Below are 7,206 nucleotides of genomic sequence, written 5' to 3'. Positions count from 1 at the left end.
CGAATCCAAGGATGCCCGTTCCGCTTTGAGAGCTGCCAAAGAGGAGCTGAGTCAAGCCGGGGCTATTGCGGCTGGAAAACCGTTTTTGCTGCGGAGGAAATATACGGATCCAAAGTATGCTCAATTTGACAAGTTGTGGAGTTCGGAGGATGCTTATCTGGACTTGGCGGCGGGCGCTGCAGACGCAGTTGAGCACTTCCGGCCCAGAAGGGGCACAGAAGGGAAGAGCTATATTGGTCGCAATTCCATAGTCCGGAGCGTCTTCTTCCGTTAACTGATGGGTTGGCCGAATGGGCCGAGCTGAACCGACTATCCGGACTTGCCATGAAGCATGTCATGACTCATTTGTGGCCGGGCGGACCCCAGCCGAAGAGTTATTTCGGTTTAGTGCAGCAGTTCCTTGGTGCGATACCACGTATCGACGCAATGAGGCGGTCGGCGTGTATTGAGGGAGCGCGGATGGCTCTGGCCCGAGTCAAGACATACTGGGCAGAGATGAAGGCCACCGACGTTGCATCCCAAGATTCGGACAGAAGTCGAGTACCTGCCGAGCACTACTTTGAAGAAGTCCTACAGGGTGCTCGTTTAATAGAGGAGCAGTGCTCGAAGGATGTTATGTTTAAATGACATGTATGATTTGTGAAAACAATGTTTCAGTATAATATAAGAGCTTTTTATACTTGTGCGTTCAAGTAGTAAACTACTCCATGTGCGGCCGTTTGTGTATATGTATATATAACCTGAAAGATGGCAGTCCTTGGCTTCAGCCCCCACACACATAGTGCAGGGGTGTTTGCAAAGAAAGCGCTTTGTCACACTTAATCCAACGTCTTGGTCCTGTTAAGGAGGTGATAGCGTAGCAAACTAGGCAACCGGACTATAATGCTTTATCACTTTCACTTAGCCATGGGAGTTCGAGGGTGGGGCTACTATATAGCCCCTGGGGGCACCGCACTCTCCCGAATTCGGGGTGCGTATGTGCCTGACCGAAAACCGGTCCTTCATCAATGCGGAGGAATCCTAAACATTCCAGTGAGTCATCGAGTGGTTGACCAGTCTCTCGCTATATCATGACAGTCAGTTTTCGGCTTTCTCTACTGAGGTGCTCGCCCGGCCGAACCGGGGCACAATCGCAGTAGTTCTCCTGGTGCCGCGTTAGCCGATAAAACGGAACGTAAGGCAGCAAAACACAGGAGCCGGGCAAACCCAACATTTGACCAAAGACATGATTCGGAGCTGATGCATATAAGTCCTAACTCGAGACGCCGAACACTCCCTAAGGTATTCGGTTTTTATAAAAACGGGCAGAATAACGCCCTAAGCCCCTGGTGTCCAGGTACGTGCAAAAATTCTGGTGCGGCCAATGCCAAAACGCCAGCCTCCTCCTCGGTTATAGCGAGAAACCGGGGGATGTATATCAACAAGAGACAGTAAAAAAGGTTTACGCAGGGTCTTAATCTGAAAAGAATCTTTGCAACGGGTCCCTACTGCACGTCTGCGCTTGTGTCTCCGTTGTGCCGTATCCTAGACGGGTGTAGCACGTTGTTCATCTGTAGAAGAGAAGAACTTAGTTTAAAAAGAAAAAAAAGATCGTGCAAAAGATGTACTTTATATTAAATAAACAGAGTACGAGTCGGAGAATTGGATAAGATTGAGCTTTATTGTCTCTTGTGATACATGCATGCAGCCCCTTGTATGGGGGTGTGTCGCTAGCAGGCGCCGGACTCGTCTAGCCGTGTCCGGGGTTTGAATGACCAATTCAGGTTCTTTGACTAGTGGTGCCGGATAGGTGTGGTGCTGCCAAGGCAGTCTCACGTTCCTCCGTGCTCAAGTAACACTTAATACTCCCTTTTAATGAGATGATGTCGCGTGGACCGGGCATTTTAAGTGTGAGAGATGCATAATGCGGTATTGCATTAAAGCGGGCGAAAGCTTCGCGTCCCAATAGTGCTTGATGGCTACTTTTGAACGGGGCGACATGGAAGATTAACCTTTCGCGGCGGAAGTTGTCGGATGAACCAAACACAACTTCTAGCAGTATGGAGCCCGTACAATGGGCATATTGGCCTGGCATTGCTCCTTTAAAGAAGGTGTTGCTACGGCGAATTTTGGTTGGGTTTATCCCCATCCTGCGGATTGTGTCCTGATATATCAGGTTTATGTCACTGCCGCCATCCATGAGGACTTGTGTAAATTGGAATCTGTTGATTATAGGATCCAATATCAAGGCAGTCCATCCTGCGTTCCGGATACTTTCGGAATAGTCCTGATGGTCGAAGGTGATTGGTTTTGACAACCAGTGTGCGGCGCGCATTTTAGTGGGCGCCGCTCTGTTTTTCCCTTTGATCACGTGAAGTGAGTTTACTGTTTTGACCTCGTGTGGGAAATTCCTTTGTTTTTCGGGGCTCTGCTTGTGGTGCTCGTCATCATCTTCGCTTGGTGTGTCAAGCCCCTTGTGTTCGGCGTTGAGTCTGCCGGACTGTTTGAAGACCCAACAATTTTTGTGGTATGGTTTGGAGGCCTCCCAGGAGTACTGTGGATTTGACATATCTTGTCCAAGATTTTGTGGAAGTTGGATAGCTCATCGCTATTGTCCTTGAGGGGCAGTTTTTTGTTGTTCTGTCGTGAGCTTTTGAATCCGGCGTTGACTGCCTCGCTCTTTGGACCGTTCCTTTTAATCCGGCGCTGGTCCTTGTTGCGCCATGGTTTCCCGTTTCCATCCCTGACTTCGGATGTACTTGGGTCGCTGGTGCTGCATCTTGCTAGCCAGCTATCCTCTCCCACGCAAAAGCGGGTCATGAGGCTTGTTAATGCGGCCATGGTTCTCGGCTTTTCTTGGCCGAGGTGTCTGGCGAGCCATTCGTCTCGGACGTTGTGTTTGAAAGCTGCTAAGGCTTTGGCGTCCGGACAGTCGACTATTTGGTTCTTTTTAGTAAGGAACATGTTCCAGAATTTCCGGGCTGACTCTCCGGGCTGTTCAGTTATGTGACTTAAATCGTCTGCATCCGGAGGGCGGACATATGTCCCCTGAAAATTTGCCCGAAACGCGTCCTCGAGGTCTTCCCAGCTTCCAATGGTATTTTCTGGGAGGCTTTTAAGCCAATGTCGAGCTGGCCCTTTGAGTTTGAGGGGTAAGTATTTTATGGCATGGAGATCATCTCCTCTAGCCATGTGTATGTGGAGGATGTAATCCTCAATCCAGACTCCAGGGTCTGTTGTTCCGTCGTATGCCTCTATGTTTACCGGTTTGAATCCCGCTGGAAATTCATGATCCAGTACCTCATCGGTGAAACATAGGGGATGTGCGGCGCCCCTATATTTGGGTGTGCCGTGATGTTCGAAATTTTGGCCTGTTGCATTGCTTTGAAGAGCTTGATTTCTTGGCCCATAGATGGACCTAACTGGGCCATCTTTTTGCTGTGAATCCATATGCGGATCGCGTACCAGCTTGTGTGCGGCGCCATTTGCCGCTCTCTTTTTGCCGTGGGGTCGTCCATCCGACCGGGTGGCCTTTTTATTCTTTGATTGTGGGGGCTCTAAGGCCTCCTCGTCAAATTTGGGCAGTAGCTTTCTTTTTGGGTAGCTCTTTGTTCGGCGACTGTTGCCGTATTTGTCTGCGGTGTTGAATACTTTGCTCCATCTGATCCTGAGTGCATCTTCCGCTGTTTTTTGCTTCCGCTTCTGCTTTTTCAGGCTACGCGCAGTGGCGACGAGCCTTTTCTGGAGGTTATCTTGCTCCAACGATTTGTCCGGCGTGAGGTCGTCCGGACTGTTATCTTCCCTGGGGACGGGTTGTTTATCCAAGTTGTCTTGTTCGGACGATTGCTCGATAGCATGTTCATCGTCCACCGGTTCGCCCTGCTCTATGGCTGGGTCTCTGTTGAGGCGGGACTTGGTCCGGCGTCTACGTTGCCGTTTTGACTGCTTTTCGAGGGATTTATCCTTCGTAGCGTCCCGTTGTTCCTCGTCTTCATTTCCTTTAGGTGTATCCACCATGTATACATCATGAGATGAGGTGGTTGTCCAGCATCCTACAGGTGATGGTTCATTGTTGTCTCCTACATCGTCGTCCATACCGTCGATGTCTTCGGAGTCGAAATCGAGCACGCCTTGTAAGCTTTCGACGGTGGCTACGAAGTGGGTGGTGGGTGGGCGTTGAATTTCTTCGTCGTCCGCATCCCAACCTTCTTGACCGTAGTCCGGCCATGGCTCTCCGGATAAAGAGAGAGACTTTAGTGAATTTAGGATGTTGCCAAAGGGTGAGTGCTGAAAGATGTCCGCGGCAGTGAACTCCATAACCGACGCCCAATCGGATTCGATTGGCAGGGGCGCGGAGGGTTCGGAGTCCGGAGAGGAGTCCGGCACCCTGGAGTCAAGGTCTTCGCAAAGGACAGGGATAGAGTTCGGCTCAATCGCCATAGAGATTGTAGCCCCCGAGGCGGTGTCCAACCACCCGTCCTTGTCCGGCTCTGGATTAAGGGCCGGAGCGGACGCTGGTGCGGCCTCCAGGGCACTGTTCGGCTGCAGAGCTAGATCATGCCCATCGAGACAGTGCGGCACGCTTGGCTGCGGCTCGAATCCGTCGAAGATCAAGTCTCCGCGGATATCGGCCGTATAGTTCAAACTTCCAAATCTGACCTGATGGCCAGGGGCGTAGCTTTCGATCTGCTCCAGATGACCAAGCGAATTAGCCCGCAGTGCAAAGCCGCCGAATACGAAGATCTGTCTGGGGAGAAAGGTCTCACCCTGGACTGCGTGATCGAAGGAGCCATCGGGCCTATCGGTGACGACACAGAGGAACTCTCAATGAAAGCACCAATGTCGGTGTCAAAACCGGCGGATCTCGGGTAGGGGGTCCCGAACTGTGCGTCTAGGCGGATGGTAACAGGAGACAAGGGACACGACGTTTTTACCCAGGTTTGGGCCCTCTCGATGGAGGTAATACCCTACTCCTGCTTGATTAATATTGATGATATGGGTAGTACAAGAGTAGATCTACCACGAGATCAAGGAGGCTAAACCCTAGAAGCTAGCCTATGGTATGATTGTTGTTGTTTTCTATGGACTAAAACCCTCCGGTTTATATAGACACCGGATAGGTTAGGGTTACACAGAGTCGGTTACAATGGTAGGAGATCTACATATCCGTATCGCCAAGCTTGCCTTCCACGCTAAGGAAAGTCCCATCCGGACACGGGACGAAGTCTTCAATCTTGTATCTTCATAGTCTTGGAGTCCGGCCGTGATGATAGTTCGGCTATCCGGACACCCCCTAATCCGGGACTCCCTCAATGGGCATTACCTTGGAGAGGCCCGAGTTCTTGGCGGTAAGTATAAAAGATTTTTCATTATGCTTTCATATATTGTGCTTTCATTATGCTTTCATTACCATGTGGTACATTTCACCGTTTCATGTTGACATGCCATTATGCTTTTATTATGTAGGTGTGTCCAAATTGGTGTTATGGAAAAGACGAGTCCTGGGTGGCATTGGTGGATCTTTGGTGTGATGAGGCTGGAGTTTGGGCGGCTACGAGAATCAAAAATAAGGCTAACCGAGGGACGGAGGGAGTACATGCTCAGGTAAACCGAAACCACTATCTCCACAAGGCAGTTAATGTATGACTAACCCCATTAAACATTCTTCTTCTTCTATTTACCATCACTTTCTTATGTATGACTAACCTTTGTTTGGTGGTGCAGGAGGAGAAACTGAAGCGGCCGCTCTCAGACATGCAGGCGTGGGAGATCGCCCATACGCGGAAGGACTCCAAGCCTGGCGAGCCCAAGTACTACGACAAGAAGACCGCGGGGAGGAAGGAGGCCTACTCCGCAGGGTATCCGAAGTTACATCCTGACACACCTGACCCCATTGCGGCGGATCTGGACGAGAGGGCGGTGGTGAGCATGGGGCCCAAGGAGCATGGTCGGGAGGCAGTTCTCAATGCTGTGATCACTCCTACTATCTCCTACACACAGCTCCGTCGAATCGACCCGAGCCTGAGCCAGCGCACGAGCCAGCCAGTGACCAGTGCACAATCCCTCTTTCAGGAGCAACAATCTGTAAGTATTTTCCCTCTTATCTTCATTGCTCACTTTATTTTCCGCATCTAGTAGTTTTATGAGTTCCATCATGTCATACCGTAGGCCTACCTGGAGTACACACGCCAGGAGACCATGGCGTGGCATCAGAGGCTTCATGAACACCAAGTGCAGAGGGATCGCCAGCTGGAGCAAGCTTTTCAGGAAATGGCGGCCGACAGGTGTCCTTAGTTGCAGCCAGCACAATGCCCTCCAGCACAACCAGTGCTGCTGACCTTTGAGGAGTTTGTGGCACAGAACGCTGGCCCCTCGCCGGTTAGTTCATCCCCAATCTATTCACCCAAAGCATGTCATGCCTTTCAACAGAGTCATATATCCCGTTAATATGTCTTTTCAACATCCAGGGAACAGGTGGATCTACTGTTGGCGGTGGTCTTCGCAGCACTCCGGAGACACGGAGCCCGACCACTCCGATCCACGGAGGCGGAGGCGGAGGTGGAGGCGGAGGCGGAGGTGGAGGCGGTCTTGGCGGTAGCGCTGCCGGTAGCACTGACGACCTGGGCTTTGGCGCTCTTGGCGGTGACGACCTCCGCGGTGCTCGACGTCCTGGCGCTTAAGCCTTTGGGTCACATTGTGGCGGTTCTCGATGCTGTGATACTTATATGCTTGTGATATTTCTTATCTTATTGTTGTTTGTGAGATTCTTATATGCTTGGTGGTGATGATACTTATATGTTTATGCTTTGCGATGCTTCTTATGATGTGTGATGATGAATTTGTTGTGTGATGCTGCTCCTTATTGTTACGTGATGCTGCTCCTTATATATGCTGCTTCTTATATATGCTGTGTATATTCAAATGAATTGAGCTGAAAAGAAACAGAAAAAAGAAAAAAAAACTGGACAGAAACTATGCCGACGGCCAGGCCGTCGGTATAGGCCTGGCGTGAGCTCCCAGTGGCTGACACATGGCAGGTCTATGCCGACGGCCTAGCCGTCGGCTTAGTTTGAAACTATGCCGACGACTAGGCCGTCGGCATAGACCTGCCCCAGGAGCGCCCAGTTTCTGACACGTGGCATGTCTATGCCGACGGCCTTGCCCTCGACATAGTTTCAAACTAAGCCGACGGCTAGGCCGTCGACATAGACCTACCCCAGGAGCAAC

The sequence above is a fragment of the Triticum dicoccoides genome, chromosome 6B (assembly GCF_002162155.2).
Source record: "Triticum dicoccoides isolate Atlit2015 ecotype Zavitan chromosome 6B, WEW_v2.0, whole genome shotgun sequence".
NCBI lineage: Eukaryota > Viridiplantae > Streptophyta > Magnoliopsida > Poales > Poaceae > Triticum > Triticum dicoccoides.
This window is presented reverse-complemented; position numbering follows the sequence as displayed.